The sequence below is a fragment of the Atractosteus spatula genome, unplaced genomic scaffold (assembly GCF_055471065.1).
Source record: "Atractosteus spatula isolate fAtrSpa1 unplaced genomic scaffold, fAtrSpa1.hap1 Scaffold_96, whole genome shotgun sequence".
Taxonomy (NCBI): domain Eukaryota; kingdom Metazoa; phylum Chordata; class Actinopteri; order Semionotiformes; family Lepisosteidae; genus Atractosteus; species Atractosteus spatula.
Genome location: NW_028296930.1, coordinates 74,655 through 92,544, shown reverse-complemented (window position 1 = coordinate 92,544; position 17,890 = coordinate 74,655). Strand labels below are relative to the sequence as shown.

At 47.2% G+C, this 17,890-nt stretch overlaps 1 non-coding gene across 1 annotated transcript; it reads right to left on the bottom strand.

Moving 5' to 3' along the window:
• Positions 1-7,152: 7,152 nt before the first annotated feature.
• Positions 7,153-7,224, bottom strand: trnae-uuc (transfer RNA glutamic acid (anticodon UUC)). The gene has a single exon. It is a non-coding gene; the product is annotated as a tRNA-Glu (tRNA).
• Positions 7,225-17,890: the final 10,666 nt, after the last annotated feature.

The following is a 17,890-nucleotide window of genomic DNA, read 5'->3' as shown; positions in this document are numbered from 1 at the left end:
GAATGTACCTGCATGTGTCGTGTCGCCTACTTCCCCCGCCCCGCTGTGTTTGCTGTATTGTCTTTGAAGCCGGCCCCCGAGACGAGACGGGCTGTTTCTGTGCCCCAATTAACACTTTACAGGTGCCATTCCCCGGCATTGTGGCCATTGTCGGTGGTCACACGTGATAAGATAAGGTGGAGGAGAGCGGGGCATGCCCAGCGCCAGACATTCAAGGAGGGGGCTGTGCGAGGTGAGGTGAGGTGCGACACGACGCTGCTAATGCGGAGCACTTGTTGAACTGGCATTGAAAGGACGTGTGCGCACGGAGCGAGCCTTCCCTGCGGCGGAGTGTGGAAACTTTCTCCCCGCGCTGCAGGAGTTGTGTGCGCTGCAGCGGTGCCGAGAGAACAGCACAGAAGGCAGCAGGCTCTGGAGAGCGGGTAAGAGACGGAGCCTTGTGGGCAGGCGAGCAGGCCCGTTTTTTGGAAATTGCTGAAAAGGCTCCAGTGTTTGTTCGGTGTGTGGCAGGCGCACGACGCGAGCTTGCGTAGTGATCTGCCGGTCTGGTGTTATGCAAATGAGGCCGAATTGCGTCCCGGGACATGCTGCGAATGCGCATTGGCGACTGCAGATGTGTAGGAAACGGCGCGCTCGTTTTCTCGTTTTGCCCACCCTTTTGAGTGTTAGTGTGGCGTGTGAGTGTGCGAAAGAGTGGGCCCAGCAGGAGGCAGTGGCGTGTGGGGCAAGGAGCTGGCCTAGGCTGCGCGCTTTGTGCTGTGGGTGCGGGCCGCTTGCAGGGCCTTATACAACTTATACTTACCTGGCAGGGGTGATACCTTGATCATCCTGTAGGTGGAGTAGTTGGATTGTTTTCTTGTTTTGTGGAAGCAGTGTTTGTTTTGCAGTTTACGAAATGGCAGCTTTTGGATCCCACAAGAATGCTGTACGTTTTGAGCTTTTGGATGACCTCTTCATGGATCGCATGCAGTTCAGCAGAAAAGTGTTGCAGAAGGAACTTGGCTTTGAACCTCGGCACTTGGATTTCATCTTCGCTTTCCCAGGTCAGAAAGCATTTGAGGTTGTTTTAGCTACCTATTCTCTGTTTGAACAATGTGTGGATGTGTTTGAGGCAAAAAGAGGGAAAGTTCCTGCCCTTGAGAAGATCAACTTGCAGCCTCTGACACAGAGAGAGAGGAAAACGGTGCATGTTGTTATGTTCTCGGATCTGGCAAAGACGGACATTCACACCTGGCTTAACCAGTACTGCACCGTCCACCATGGAACTGAGGTTAGAGATGTTGACGGTATAAAAACAGGAGCAAGGAAATTTGAGGTTAGCTTTCTACCAGACAATGTAAATGGAGGCTTAAGGCACCTGCCCTCTACAATCCGGCTGGGCGCCTGCAATGGCTATGTTTTTTATGTGGGACAACCAAAGGTGTGTCGGCGCTGTGGTGCTGTGGGACACCTGGCATCGTCCTGCACTGTGAAATGCTGCAAGACCTGTGGCAAACAGGGACATTTAGCCTCTGACTGTTCAATGCTGCCAAAGTGCAATTTATGTGGCTCGGAATGACACGTTTTTAAGAACTGCCCTCATGCCTACGCCAATAAACTCAAAATGAGAAAGGATGAGGCAGTGCTTGTTTCAGCCAAACCGGCCCGAAAAGCCAAAGCAAACAACAAGTCAAACAAAGAACCCTTGCTGGACAAAGACTCGCAGCCTCCAGCCAGGATCAGTCCTGCTGTGGCTCCGGGGCCGGTGGAAGAGAAATCCACTACGCCCCCACAACCGCAGACTGCACCAGACAAGCACGAGGGTTTGAAAACCCCCGAGAACAGCGAAGCCCCCTCCCCCACTCCTGCTCCTCAGAACGAGGGCCAGTGTGGGGCCCCCCGGTGGAGCGGGTCCAGCGAGGATACCCAGGATTCAGCGGAGCTGCTTTTCTCAGACTCTGCAAGTGCTACAGATGCCCTCCTCTCCTCCATCCAGTCCATCACGGAGGATCTGCAGCAGCTGGTGGGTGAGGGGGAAGAGGAGACTGGTGCATCGGCTGCACCCCTTTCCCCTCAGTGCTCCCAGGAGCTGGACCTGAGGAAAAGGAAAAATGACTCTGTTTTCTCCCCGAGCGAGGAGGAAGGAGAGCATGGTGATGGGGACAGCTGGAACCCCTCCACCCCTCCCTCTACCCCATTCCTTGAAATGGACTCCGTGAACGCTTTTACTGCTGCCACCCTGATGAAGGCTCATTCAGAGGATGGCTGGCAGGAAATTGGTAAGAAGAAAAAGAAAAAGAAGAAGGTAACAGGTGAGACAGAAGAGAAATGTGTTTTGTAAAGACTGGTTCCACTTTCTTATGTAATATGGCTCTAAACATAATTTCTCTTAACACCAGAGGTATCAATGACAGAGTTAAATGCCAGTCTGTCTTTGATTACCTCCAGCAGAGAGAGGGAGATGTGTTGATGTTGCAGGAGTGTGCTTTAGCCTATCAAGAGAGGTATAAAAGCTTTGAAGATAGGTGGGATAAAGGGCCTTCTGTTTGGTCAGGGGACAATAACAACAGAACCTCTGGCGTGGCCATTCTTTTCAAAGGATGGGCATTCAAATTGAAAAGTATTCAGAGGGTCATAGGTCAAGGATGGCAGGTTGCTGTGTGTGGATGTCTAATGGGGGACCGTTAACCTGCGTCTAATCAATGTGTATTGTCCTACTGACGTGGGAGGAAGGGTGGAGCTACTCAAGGCACTCTACCCCCTATTGTTATGTAGCACAGACGTGATAGTGGGAGGGGATTTTAGTTGTATCTTAGAGCACACAGATAGGCAGTCTAGCTCTCCGATAAAATTGGATTCCAGCTCACTGGCCCTGCAAAACTTAGTTCAAGACTTTAAACTCTCAGACACATATAGATGTATATATCCCACAACAGCAGGATATACATGGTCAGGGAGGAATAGCAGCTCAAGAACTGACTATTGCTTTGTCTCAGAGAGAGTGAAAGTTGTTGGGGTCACTCTTCAGCCTGTCTTCTTCTCAGATCATCAGGCTTTAAGGTGTAGAGTGGAACTCCAGGGCGGGACTGTCTTTGGCCCAGGCCTCTGGAAACTCAACACAAAGCTGCTAGAGAACGAGGGGGTAGTATCCCGCTACAAGGAGAAACTATCACAGTGGCTGTCCTTGCAGTGTCTGTACAGGTCAGTAGGAGAGTGGTGGGAGGAGGTGAAGGTGAGGACAAACGCCTTTTTCATTGCTGAGGGAAGGAAGGCTGCTGCCAGACGGAGAGGAGTGCTAGCCAGGAAACAGAGGCAGCTGCAGCGTCTCTACACGAGACAGTGGCTTCGATGTGCTCGAGGATATCACCCTTTTTAAAAAGGATGTCCGGAGCATAGCGGAAGAAAGTAGTCGAGGAGTGCTGTTAAGAAGCTGAGTGCTGTTCTTGGAAGAAAATGAGAAGTGTACTCGCTTCTTTTTCAGGAAAGTGGTAGGCTCCAAGTCTGTCATGGAAAGTGTAGTTGATGAGGAGGGAAGAGAGAGTACAGAGCTGAGTGCTATCCTCTCCTGCATCGAGGCCTTCTTGTCACGGACGTCCAAGAGGACTAACCATGGGGAGCAGGAGGGTGGAGAAAGACCCATATGCGTAGCGGCGAGACGGGAAAAAGGCCCGGGCTCATTAGTGCAAAGAGTTCAGGAATGCCGTATAGAAACCTGTGCCCTCAGGGAGCGGACGTGGGGTGCCCTGGTGCTAGGCGGGTCTCAGGACATCCGAACGTCAGTGCTGAGCGAGGACAGAGTGCAAGACCCGGAAATATTTAGCCCAAGGGAAAGAGAGGGACAGGAAGGACAGCAGACCAGAAACTAGGGACAGGACAGAGAAGGACCGCCCTCTGGCTGCAGAGGGCGTGACACTTCTACTCAAGACTTTACAGCTCTACAGAGGTAAAGGATGAAGAAATTCATTTTTTTACCTCAAAGCTAGAAAACGTTTTGATTGAAGAAGATAGGGAAGTACTTGAGGGGGATTTGACAGTAGAAGAGGTGAGAGGCTATGGAGAGCTTACAGAAGGGGAAAACTCCGGGTGCTGACAGGCTCCCTAAAGGGGCGTCTGCTTTTACTACTTGCACGAATGAAGGCAAAAAAAAGCCAATCGATGTGAACCAACGGCGCTTTACAGAGGAGTACTGCCTGACTGGATCGTTGATGAACGACAGAGGCCACTCCGACCTCTTCTCGGGTTTCTTCAATGACTTACCAAGGATCTTCTTCACATTCGCCCATGCAGGGGAAGCCAGTTACACCAAAGCAAACGCAGGAAAGTGCAATTCAAGCAGAGACCAGGAGAGACTTGTTTACACCGAGAGTGGTCGGAGAATGGAACAATGCGCCCAGCCCTGTTGCTGGAGCCGATTCTTGATGAGATCTTGGGCTCACTAAGAAGCCCCCGCTGGATGCTAATCTTTCTGTTGTTCTTGCAGGTCCTGCGCTGCTTTTGAGCCGACAGAGCTCATCCTGGTCTGTCGGCACAGCCCAATTGCAAGTGATCGGCTCTGCGTACAGAAGGAACGTGCGTTTGGTACGAGAGTGCATGAAGGCACCGGAAATACATTGGGAACAAATGACCGGTCGCTCAATACCTCTGTGAAGTACAGGAGTGTGCACAACGAGGCTGTTTCCGCCCGGTCTCGAACCAGGGACCTTTCGCGTGTTAGGCGAACATGATAGCCGCTACACTACAGAAACCTGCAGGGACCGCTGCTGGTGTCTCGCTTGCGTTTCGGGCTGAGAAAGGGAAGCGTCACTTTAGGTAGGGGGCGCTGGAGAGAGGAACAAAGGGCGCGATGAAACAAAATGCCGAAACCCGGGATCCAACCAGGGACCTTTAGATCTTCAGTCTAACGCTCTCCCAGCTGAGCTATTTTGGCGGTGCACAAAGCGCACAGCCACCTGCTCCAGCCTTCCTGTGTTGCGGCATGAGCGCACCAAGAGGAGCGGGAGAGTGTTGCAGGAACGTCACTCAGAAGGAAAGCCACCCAGCTGCGCCCTCTGAGCTCTGTCCAGCGCATCTTCCTCGCATGGACTCCTGCCTGCGACGGGCAGGAAACAATTAGCAAGAACAGAACAACACCCCATGGGTGTCTCATGACCACACCTTAGGTTGTGACACGTGCAGGTGTGAGGGGTTGCCGGGCTACTTTGGAGCAGAGCTTGGGCGGAGGGGGGGCGGGAAAGCAGACAAAGAGGTGACACCTCAAGGTCTGCACGATCACAGCTCTCCGCCGCCCCAGGCTTCCGCTCGATAAGCTACTGGACACACCCGCCCCTCCTCACACAGTCCGTGGAAAAGCCCCCGAGTGGGAGGGCTCTCTCTTCCTCCCAGGAGTTCTTGGACACGACGCACAGACAGAGCGCAGGGAGCCGCCGCCTGCAAACACGGCTCCAGGCAGGACTCCGCTCCGCAGGAGCCGCAGAGCAGAGGAGATGGGGGCAGCTTAGCTCCTGTGCAGAGACCTGAGCTGTTGTTGCTGCGGACGCTGTCTTTTCTGTTCTCGGGGTAGGAGTGAATGTTGAGTTGCCCTTAGAAATGAAGCAGAGCACTTCAACGGCACGCGTGTGTGTGTGCGCCCTGGTGATTCTGGGAGACAGATCGAACCTGGGCTAAAAGAGAGGAGGCTTAGCCCTCTTCCATTTGCTACTTCAAAGTTGTACAACCCATTTGTATCTGCTAGGCGGCGCAGTCGTCGTGCACAAAGAACGCTTTGAAAAGCGTCCAAAGCAAGTCATTCCGAGTTGGTCGTTTGTGTTTTCCGTTCAGACGCGAAATGCTGAAATGATCTCTCGGCTCCTCGGTTGTCATTTCTGCTCCGTAAAGGAATCACAGCACGCGTCGCCTTCCAGCACGCTGGGTCGGGACACGATGCCGGGGGTCGGAGAGTGCGATGTCTTCCTCGTTAGTATAGTGGCAAGTATCCCCGCCTGTCACGCGGGAGACCGGTGTTCGATTCCCCGACGGGGAGTAGCTTTTCTTTTACCTCCTTAGAGAAAGGACTGCCTTTCACTTCTCTGTTTTCTTTCACAACGTCGTGCACCTTTTCATTGCTCTCGCTTTCAGAGCCTCCGCACGGCACACGACTCGACATCAGGAAGCACATTGAAGTGAAAGCAGGGAGCGCTTCGACATGCACTGTGCAGATCCCGCCACACTAAGAGGTGAGTGGGTCTGTTCGATGCACAAAGAACGCTTTGATAAGCGTCAAAGGCAAGTCATTCCGAGTTGGTCGTTTGTGTTTTCCGTTCAGACGTGAAATGCTGAAATGATCTCTCCGCTCCTCGGTTGTCATTTCTGCTCCGTAAAGGAATCACAGCACGCGTCGGCTTCCAACATGGTGGGTCGAGACATGATGCCGGGGGTCGGAGAGAGCGATGTCTTCCTCGTTAGTATAGGACCTGTCACGCGGACCTGTCACCTGTCCCCACCTGTCACGCGGGAGACCGGGGTACATCAGGACGCGCATTGAAGTGAAAGCAGGATGCGCTGCGACATGCACTGTGCAGATCCCGCCACACTAAGAGGTGAGTGGGTCTGTTCGATCACAGCGCTAGGCGAATCCCCAATCCCCTTTTGTGCGTGGCGACAAAAGAAGTCTGTTTTCGCCCCGTTTCGAACCGGGGACCTTTCGCGTGTGAGGCGAACGTGAGAACCACTACACTACGGAAACGGTGGTAAGACGTGCCCAGCGGCCCAGTGCTGAGCTTCGCCAATGCGATTCAGCTGCTTCCAGTGCCTTTATTGGAGTGCGCTGATGGACCGTGCTCTCTCTCCAGAGACCAGCACGCCTGTCATGGACGGAGCAGGAAAGGCAGCGCCACATTCTACAGCCCTCTCCACGCAATCGACGAAATCGGGCTACTGAAGTGGAGAAAATCGCCTCTCCAGAAAGTGCAAATATCATCTTGGAGAGTATAAATCCTATTGCCGAAGGTCAGCCCTGTCTACCAGAGTAACCCTCCCACCTCCTGCAACGATGATCAGCTCGTCTCACACGCGAGAAGTTTCCGCTGGAAACAAGCGCCCCCTCTTCTCGCACGTTTTGCACGTTCGAGTAGTTTTAATGTGGCTCCTTCGTACACGGTGCTGATCTTTTGGAAAGCAGGAGGCAAAACTGACACGTTCCCATACCGGGAGTCGAACCCGGGCCGCCTGGGTGAAAACCAGGAATCCTAACCGCTAGACCATATGGGAGCGCACAACCATGCTGTTCCGGGCATCATGCAAGCAAACTACATAAATATGAGAAAACATTCAAGAGAGTTGTCACTCAGAGTGTCGAAGGGTCGATGTATACTGGGACTCAGTTGAAATGCAACGTCAGGACTTTTCCGAATTATGTCACACGAAGAGAGCACAGCCTTTTCCGCCCTGCCACGTGTGTATCGGTAACTCGCCGTGATCGTATAGTGGTCAATACTTTGCGTTGTGGCCGCAACAACCCCGGTTCGAATCCGGGTCACGGCCAGGGACCTTTAGAACATACTCTCACGAATCGTTAGAATACGTGCGTTTGATCATCAATTGCGTAACAACCACATTCGTTCGACTTGAGCCATCAAGCTCATAGTTTTCAAATCTTGAAAGTTGTCAGTAAGCACATCATAGTCTGCAGTACGCCCCGTAACTTGCGTACTTCAACAGAAAGAAGAGCAGACAGCTCCATAAATATGCGAGGCGCAGAGAGTGCAAGGCGAGCCGCACACGTTTCGGTGGCTGAGAGAGGGCAGTTTTTGCTTCTGCATTTCCCAAGTAAGGACGCATGACAACAAGCGATCGCGGTGCTCATTTACGACATAGTGGTGATGAGTTTTCAGTACGTGTTCTTTTGAACGAGCAATGAGGTTGCTGCCTTGGACAGCTGACTGCACGCTCTCATTGTGCCACGTGATGAGTATTCACCAGGCTCGTTCAGTCATTAGTCACATTCCATCGTTTGCCATAAGCAGATGCTGCAAGGTGATGTGGATATCAGTTCCCAGTCTTGTGGACGAGGACAAAGAGAGCACACAAGGGCTCATCCGGGAGTTGAACCCAGGATCTCCCGCACCCTAAGCGAGAATCATACCCCTAAACCAATGAGCCACGGCAGCACTTTCTATTTTATTCTGTCAGCGAGCTTGAGGACGGGGGAGAGGCGTCATTCGCTCGTCCAGTCAGACCTTCATCAATAAGTCAAGAAAGCCGCAGTTACACGACTGCCTTGCAGACGAAGGGCAGTGAACTGCACCCGGTAAGAGGGGAACAAGCGGCACTAGGCAACACCGAGGCATAACCCCCGCGAAGGGGTTTAGCTTGCATGGTACAGCGCTCGCTTTGCATGCGAGAGGTAGTTGGATCATTTCCCATGTCCTCCAGGTGTGTGCTTAGAGCTTGATGTGCCGAAAGGTGTCCTTTGGCCTGTGGTCATGCCTTGCATGGAGAGCGTCATGCAGCTGTCAATCATTTCGCAGCCACGCCCCCTCTTCATCTTCTCTCTGCCTTAAGCGTCTCCGCCACTCTCTCTTGACATTTCATGTCAGCATGTCAGAAGTCCGAGTGACGTTTTTAATGGCTGAGTGAGGGCACGATGCTGAAGCAGAGAGGCCACTTCAGCCAGAGAGACTTGTGCTAGGTGAGATCTGAAAGATGGACTCGCAACAGAAACAGACCAGAAAAGTATCGGTGAGATCAAAAGGCAAATGCAACATCCAGCAGAGGGCGTCTAAAGATTAGGGAACGGGCGACTGAAATCCATATGAGGCAAACCTTCCGGCTGTGTACTGCAGCTGGCCTTGTTGGCGTAGTTGGTAGCGTGTCAGTCTCATCATCTGAAGGTCCTGAGTTTGATCCTCACACGGGGCAGGGCTGCTTCCTCTCTTGCTCTTTTCAAACACTTGCGGCAACCGTTCGCTCATAACCTCGTCTGGAATGCGTGACCTTTACACGGGGGAGAAGCAACACCGCATCCCTTTTCTAAAGAACATTCACATTCAGAAATAAGTCAAGAAATTTGCCATTACTTTCGCTCGCGCTGCTGTCAGCCTGCCCATGTTGCCAAAGAAAGATTCACTCGGCGTCAACATGACAGTACAGTACCACACTCCGTAAGCAAGAACTTCAGTGTTTGCAGTCACCCGCTATGCCGATAGTCAAAGGAGCACAAAACACGAAGCGTCAAAAGACAAGATGAGTTGATGGAAAGAACGTTGAATTGATGAGCACAAAAGTTCAGCTCGTACAACAGGCAACGAAGGTCCCGGCGTCATCATCGCACTTGCAAGGACTGCCTTGCAGACTAAAGGCAGTGGGAGGTTGCTGCTTTGAGACGGAGGCATTGGGATGGTGGGCCGAGATCTATTCTTCTTAAGGAATTCTTCATCGTGAAAGATCGGTCCACAGGTCATCCAAAGAACTTCTTGGACTCAGGGAATCACGTGCTTCCGGAAGGGAGTGAAGTGCTCAAACACATGACATGCCCCCTTGATCTCACATGCACAATTCTGCTGCAACATGCACAGCTACCGTCCACACCAGGCAGTGGGGCTTCAGCAGAATTTGCTACGCCACCTGCAATTACATATCCAGCTGCACACATATACATGGCCCCTCTGTCCTTTTCAGGATCTCAAAAAAAGCATAGCGTGGTTTTCTTGCAACCTGATTGACCTCATCTCTCTCAGAATGTGCCCCGCTGCATTCATTGCTGAAGCAGGACGGAGGCTAACGGACATGCCAGAACAGTTAGGTTCAGCGATCTCTCCAAAATATTGTGGTTGTAGTGGAATAAATATGGTTTAAATTGTACCTTGGTATTTCAAACTCTCTCTAGAATGTTATCCATTTCTATTTTATTTTGACAGGAACTGTAAAAAGGCTAATGACACTAGATGAAAAGAGAAGAAAGAAAACACAACGTTTCGGCCGTGGAGCCTTCTTCAGATGTGAGGGCTCCACGGCCAAAATGTTGTGTTTTCTTTCTTCTCTTTTAAGCATGGAATAGACCTATTGTTCCTTTGCAGCCTACACATGCTGACGCAGCTCCCCACCTGAACTGCTAATGATACTAGATGCCTGGTAGTTTGTGGTACTTGGTTATTGTCTTATGTTTGCTCAAACTGCATATGTGTGATTGCATATTTTTGTGTATTTTCATGTCAATATTTAATTCACTGACATTCCTGTATGCTTGGAAGGAAGGCAGATTGGATTTGGCACAGGACGCTTGCTCATATATGTTGATCTTTGTTGGGCTGGAAAAACAATGATAAAAAGTGTATGAAAAAAGATCTCTCCAACATTTCCCTTCTCTTGGCCATGGTTAAACTGCCCTTTCTTTCCGTCTTTTGTCCTTCTACAAAGATTCCAGGGCTCTTTATCCACCATAATATCAGAAGCCAAAAATAACCATCTAATGTGTAAACAGCATTTGTAATGTTGGTAGCTGGAAGAGGTTAAGTATGTTTGCAAGACCTAGCTGATTACACCACAGACTTACTTTGCTGTAAGTTTTTTTTTCTCTTTTAAAGGCTGTAGGTGGGGTGTGATGGACTGTACCACTATCATAGAAGATTTTTTTCAGGACACATCGCAGTTCCAAAGTAGAATTTATCAATAGTAGAATTCCATAGGACATTATTTATCAACATCTAACACTACCCAGTGTGAGACTCTGCCAGTAAACTTCAGAGCATTGAGTTCTTTATTGATAAAGATGGCTGTCTGAAGTCATGAAATCCACTGCTGGGATGCCTGAGAGACAGTAATTGAATCTTGGCTGGAATTAGGCTTTCTATTAGTGTTGATCTTTGGGAATTATGTGGTAAAAAGGGAAAACTCCTTTACTTTAGTCACTTTGAATGTTCAAATGTACAGAACCTGCAAAACTAAGCAATGAAAAAAATCCATCACCACTCTCATGATAGCATAACTCATAGTCTCTGCTGTTGTGTAACAATACACACTTTCAATTTTCTTATCGCCTGTCTCCAGAGAGAATGTTGTTAGTGCTGATGACCTTGAATTAGACCTTGTTGACTCTGTAAAACAATCTTCCTCTGCTTAGATTTTCACTCAGATTGATTTTGTTCTCAGAATATTCCTGGCAGCACTAAGTTTCTAGGAAATGAAAAGAGAAAGAAAAAGTAATGAAGATCAGCCCTTGAATATACAACATGTGCAGTGAGATTGTTAAACGTATTAGCTACTATCCTGTGCTAGAGCCTGTCGTGATACGCAGTGGATGACAGGATCTAGCACAGATACTAATGAAACACTGTTAATGAAAGATAAAACACTTGAGTCTTATTTTAGTTTTCAATTTCCCTTTCATTTGTGATGGACTGTACAGCAGGCCACAGAACATGCACAGAAACAGATATGCACACATTCACACCAGGCAATGACAGTCTGCCCAGTCAGAATCTGAGGTGTGAGGTATCAGAATTCTGTTTGTCACGGATCATCCACAATAAGGGCAATGTTTGAATACAAGGATCCCCAGGAGAGAGCCTAGTAACATAAACCCTTGGAGCAAAAGCAGATGATTAACTTCATGGTTTGTGTGGTTGAGCCAAAGTTGAGCATGAGGATATGTGAGTCACCATTCTTAGAAATGGATCCAACTTCAGACAGGCGTCCAAAGTAAGACTATACAGTGCTGGGGCAATGGCACTTTAATGATCAGAAGGATAGCAAGATTTTTAATGCATTGAAATTGATTTTCTGGTGATGCACACGACAGCTGCAACATTTTAAAGGGAGCAAAAAGTTTTCATTTGTGGAAGAAAAGACAAACAAATATTTGGCTTACTGAAGTATCCACCTGTCATTCTTGTCATTCAGTCGATACTCTGTGCTTTGCACCTTTTGCAGCAATGACAACTTTTAGTCTTCCTGTGTCAGACTGGCACATCTAGAGTTAAGCTGGAATTAGGCTCTCTGTTAGTGTTGATCTGTGGGAATTATGTGGTAAAAAGGGAAAACTCCTTTACTTTAATCACTTTGAAAGTTCAAATGTACAGATCTTCAGAAACCCCAGTCTGAAGGATGAAGCAGGTTCTGCTCAAGGAGTTGCCTACGTTTTGCTCCATTCACTCCAAGCAGATAGTCCAACATTTGCCTTCTCTTGGCCATGATTACACTGCCCTTTCTTTCATCTTAGTCCTTCTACAAAGATTCCAGGACTCTTAATCCACCATAATATCAGAAGCCAAAATTAACCTTCTAACATGTACAAATCATTTGCAATGAAAGGAGGTGGAAGGGTTTAAGAATGTTTGTAAGACCTGGTTGATTACCACACATAGACATACTTTGTTGTCAGTTTTTTTTCTCTTTGAAAGGCTATAGGAGGGGCGTGATGGACTGTACCACTATCATAGAAGATGTTTTTCTTCTAAGGACACTTCTGTAGCGGCAAGGCGTATTTAAAATACAGGAATTAAGTTTGCTGTTCCCTTGCCAGTCCCTCTCTCCCACATCTCAGTGCAGCTGGATACAGAGAGGCCATTCCATCTGGTTCACATTTAAGGTGTTTTTCTAGCTGATAGAGTTTCCTGATAAGGAACAGCTCCCAAGGCTGAGATTTACCAGCCACCCTAAGAAATGGTCATCTCTGGCGCCTTACTGTCTGGGAGATTCCATGGGAGAGTCTCATCCCAAGGTTTACAACCCTAAGGTCAGAGGTCATTGTTACTCATCCTCCACCTCAATCAGCCAATCAGGAACTGGTAGGGCAGGGTAAGCCCACGTGGGTCTCGAATGCCTGCGGAACTTTAAGTCACTGAACTACCATAGTTCCTCCAGATAAAACAGGCAGCACAATGCCCAGAAGAGGCCCCTCCAGGATGCTCTCAGACTCAGCTCGGACAATCACGTGACGGCCAGTGTGTCCGAGTGCCAGGACTTGACTTTGTTCTAAGAGTCGAGAATGGAGGTTGCCCAGGTGTAACAAAAGGATCTGCCCGAGGTTAGCCCAGCAGCAAGCCTCGTGAACCGCCGGTACTCCACCGCCAAAGCTTGCCTGATCAACGAGTGAACTACGGTCGGAACTGTCGACAGCTGAATCTCAGGATTCAGGACTAGCGCTACATCAGGAACGAACTGGTCTTCTTCCTGTCTAAAGAGTGTGACTTGCTTGGACCCGCAGTCACTTTCCATGTGCACAAGCTCTGCTAGTTCAGCCGGGACTAACTAGGTCTTCAGAGAGCCCACTGCCTGTGCACAGCAGCAAGAATCTCTCCTTCCTTCTCCCACAGTGAACAGGACTGGCTGGCACCAGGCAGGAGGACACCAATCAGATGCAGCAACAGCCTGTCGCTGTTCCCTTGTGTCCGTGGGAGATCTGAATCCACACAGATTTGATGAGTATTCAACATTCTGCATTACAACTCGAGAATTCAATTGTTACCTCAACCTGAGTTTATATCAATTTAATTCCTATCAGTGATGTACTTGCTTGCGAGTATCTAGTGTAGAAGTTGTAATCAAAGCTCATTTACAAAACGGTACACATGAATGGTATACTGAATGTATGTCCCTATTGGTTTGTAACTCTTCGTTATTGAATATATACCTTTTGTATTCTGCTAACCCTCACTATAAGATCTGTTATGTTTATATGCACATTTTATGTATTAATAAATGTATTGTCGTGTATTCGTATTCATGCTGTCACGATTGTAGTCCCTCCCCCTTAAGGGTGCTCCGGTTCTTTCATGTCGGACTTGATTTTGTGCACCTGCCCCCTGTTTCAGCTTCCTTCCAGCCCCCCTTAAAAGCCAGACGCCCACTTAGTTCGGGTCTCTGCATTGATTCCTGCATCGTGCGAGCCCGGGACCTGGATGCACCAATGAATTGAGTTATCTACTAGTGAAAATGATTTGCTGAAGTAGTGAAATCCACTGCTGGGATGCCTTGCTGAGTTGCTGATGATTTGCTGAAGTAATGAAATCCATTACTGGTGGAAACAATGAGGGAGCATGTCTGGGAGACAGTGACTGAATCCTGGCTGGAATCAGGCTGGCTGCTAGTATTGATCTGCGGGGATCAAATGGGACACTTTAGAGTCACTTTGAAAGTGAAAATGAACAGCAACTGGTCGCTTTGATAGTCAGTTAGGGGGGATTCAGCTCTCTCATTATAACTTAGCCAATAATTTCTGCTGTTATATAACAATATAGAGATTTTCAGTTTTCTTCTCATCTGTCTCCAGAAAGAATTTTGATAGTGCTAATAACCTTGGATTAGTCCGTTTTCACTTTGTTAAAGGATCTTCCTTCCGTAAGAGGACTAATTGCAACCTGTAACCTGTAAATAAAGACCTTTTCACTCCAGTTCATTTTGTTCTCAGAATATTGCTGACAACACATTGCTTACAGGAAATGGAAAGTGAAATTAAAATTCCCCTTTGCTGCTAATTGTCTATCATTTGCGATAGGAGACCTGTGTACTGAAGAGTTGTTTTACAAAGGACTGAAAAAATGTACTGTAGCAGACATTTATTTAGGTTGTGTAGGAAATTTTGTGAATATGGTGCCTTGCAAAACTATTTGGACATTTAATATTAATATTCCAAAATTTTATTAAACTTAATATCTGAGGTTAAGATATGCTATAGAAAATGTCTGCAAAAAGTAAAGAGAAAAAAAATTAAATATGATGATTGACATGTATTCGGGCAGACCAGGCTACCCAGAGAACACAGAACCAGTGACCACAGCCTAGCCATGGAAACTGGACACACACAAACCTGACTGCTCAGACAGGACAGGCTCAGTGACCACAGTCTGGACACAGAAACTGGTCACAGACAGACCTGACTGTCCAGAGAGCACCAACTGTGCTCCCACTGCCAGCAGGGAGAAGCAGAGACAGAGATGCACTTTCTGCAGTACTGATGAAACACTGTACAATTGTTCCACATTGCTATCACACAGGTGTTATTCCAGTCTTTCTTAGCTGTAAAAAAAATGTTATGTAAATTTTTGTTTTTCCAGATGTACACTGTCTATTATCTAAAGGGGTTGTTTCCCATTGTTATTGTCTATGAAATGGTCACTTCTTGTGCCCTAAATGTTCTCTGAGATTCTCTCATTCCTGGATTGAGCAGTGAGAATTTTTTTCCAACTTTTAAGTTCAAATACAGAACAAACACATACAGTATAAACCTTTACAGCATTATATATCTAAAATGGTAAATATGCACGCATGAGCAAAACAAAACCAAAAGAGAAAATAAATTTTGCTCTGGTCAATAAAAACAACATTTTCAGTGGGAAGCTTTTCACAAGCATTTTTTTCTTCCTTTTTTTCTAATTGTTTTCTCGCGCAACATTTAAGGGAAAGAGAGATGTAGTTGTTTAATAGAGCAGTTGTATCTTTCTTTCTCCTATTATGAGTGGCCCTGCCATCATTCTGCTCCGATTACTTCTTGCTATTTATGCGGCAATGGCGATTTAACAGCTCAGGCAGACTGAGTGGAAAAGAGGATCTGTGTCTTCGTAACATCTAATAGAAATTTCTCCTGGAATGTCTCTTAAGTGGTTTAATCCCATTATTTCTTACCTGAGAAAAAAAGGATTCTGTCAGGAAAACACTTGAGTTAGAGAAGAGGTATTCACCCATTTTTCATATATTGTAAAGATTTTTTTTAAAAATGACATGGGATGAAATGTGTGACTTTCTTGACAAAGTCACACACACCACAGGGAACCACCACAGGATATAGTTTGCCACAGGAAATAAGATTTTATAACTGAATCCTACAAAAACTATAAAACAGAGGCCTATTGGACATAACTTTTAAATGTATTTAAAGCTCACCTTAGAAATTGTTGGTGATTGGACAGCAGTCCCGAAAGTCTATTAGCTAAACTGAGACAGAATATGCAGGGTTTTCTTTTGTGTTTTGGTTGATGTTTGTTGTTCTTGTCAACAGCAGTACAGTATGTTACTTAAAATGACCGTTACATTGATTATCTTAAAAAGCAAAATACAGTCTGTATCATGTTATTTGAGGATGGATTCATGACAAATAGAAAGTGAAACTGACAACCGGAAACTGAGAAACTCATGAATTATTCATCTGTGGGAATGTCCCATGTTTTATACTGTGCAGAGTAGGGCAGATAAAAACAAAGTGAAAGAAAGAAGAAAGAAGAGGCGGAGGCAATGCCAATGCTAACCAAAAAAGGTTATTTAATCTCTGAAGGCATCAGTTCTGTAGGGTTTGGGCATTTACTGGGACAATTATTAATTGTAGCAGTAAATCACAAAATGATTCTTTTAATGGCTTTAGAATCCAACCATGCGATATAACTCAAACAACGCACACACACAGGTACTAATACACGAGGATAAATTTATTAATACATAGAATATGCATATAAACCTAACAGATCTTATCGAGAGGGTTATCAGAATACAAAAGGTATATATTCAATCAGTTACGAAGTGTTACACATCAAGAGGACATACGTTCAGTATATCATTCATTAAGACCGTTTCGTAAATGAACTTGGTTATAACTTCTACATTAGATACTCAAAACAAGTACATAACTCTTAGGAATTAAATTGATATCAACTGGTTGGGATAACAATTGAATTCTCGAGCTGTAATGCATTGAAGTTGAATACTCATCCAATTTCTGGGGATTCAGATCTCCTGCGGGCACAAAGAAACAGTTGCAGGCTGTTGCTGTCCAATCCGCGCTCTCTGGCTCGGTGCCAGGTTGTGCTGTGCGGCTTGCGACGGTGCGCTGCTGATGCTCACTGACCGGCTAGTTAGTGTTGGCTTTAACTAGCAAAGTTTGTGCACAGGAGAAAAGATGACTGTGGATCCCAGCAAGTCAGGAAGAGGACCGGTTCGTTCCTGATGAAGAGCTAGTTCTGAATAGTGATTCAGCTGTCCACAGTTCTGACCTGTCCACGAGGCCTGCTGCTGGTTACTCTCTGGCAACCTCCACTCTAGACTCTTAGAACAAAGGAAAGTTCTGGCACTCGGACACACTGGCCGTTCCGTGGTTGTCCGGGCTGAGTCTCGGGATGGTCAGGAGGCGCGCTGCGAGAATGTCCTGCCCTTGGGAGCCTTCTGCTCCTGGGCCGTCCTGCCCTGGAATTCTCCTTTGAATTCCCTTTAGAACAGTCCACAGAATCCTCTCCAGAATCTTACTGAATCTCCCGAATCTGAATCTTGTTGAATCTGAATCTTGTTGAATCTCTCAGGCTCTCTGTGTTGCCTGTTTTTACCTGGAGGAACTTCAGCTCGTTGATTGGCTGAAAGTTCCATGGGCATCAGAGTCCCACGTGGGTTACTCAGCCCTACCAGTCCCTGATTGGTTGATCAAGGTGAGATATGAGTCACTTAGTCCTGACACTTAGTAATGCAGTCCAGATGTCCATCCGGCACTCCCTAGACTGATAGGCGCCAGTGGATGACCATTGATCATGATAGCCAGACTTAGCTAAGTGCATCCCCCTTTGGGAGCTGTCCTAGGAAACCTTAAATCATCTTGCATGAATAGTTTCTCTGTGGCTGCACCACAGAGATGAACAGAGAAATGGGGCCTCATTTGGGAAGCTCAGAAACACTTAATTCTGCCTTATTATTAAGCCTCGCCGCTACATATCCCCCCTTTTTGAAGGTCACGAGGTCCTGAGGCGTTGTTGCCTTCAAAACAAAACAGAGTTAAGTGATGTCCCTTGCCATTAGAACATTAATCTTAAATGTCTACATTACTCCTCGAGAATTCATACCGGAACCAGCATTGGATACAAACAGGATGAATAACATCTGGAGTATGTATAAACACGGTAGGAGACATTATCTTAGTCTAGGAATTACACATCAGGAAGTTCACTGTCAATATCTGATACCT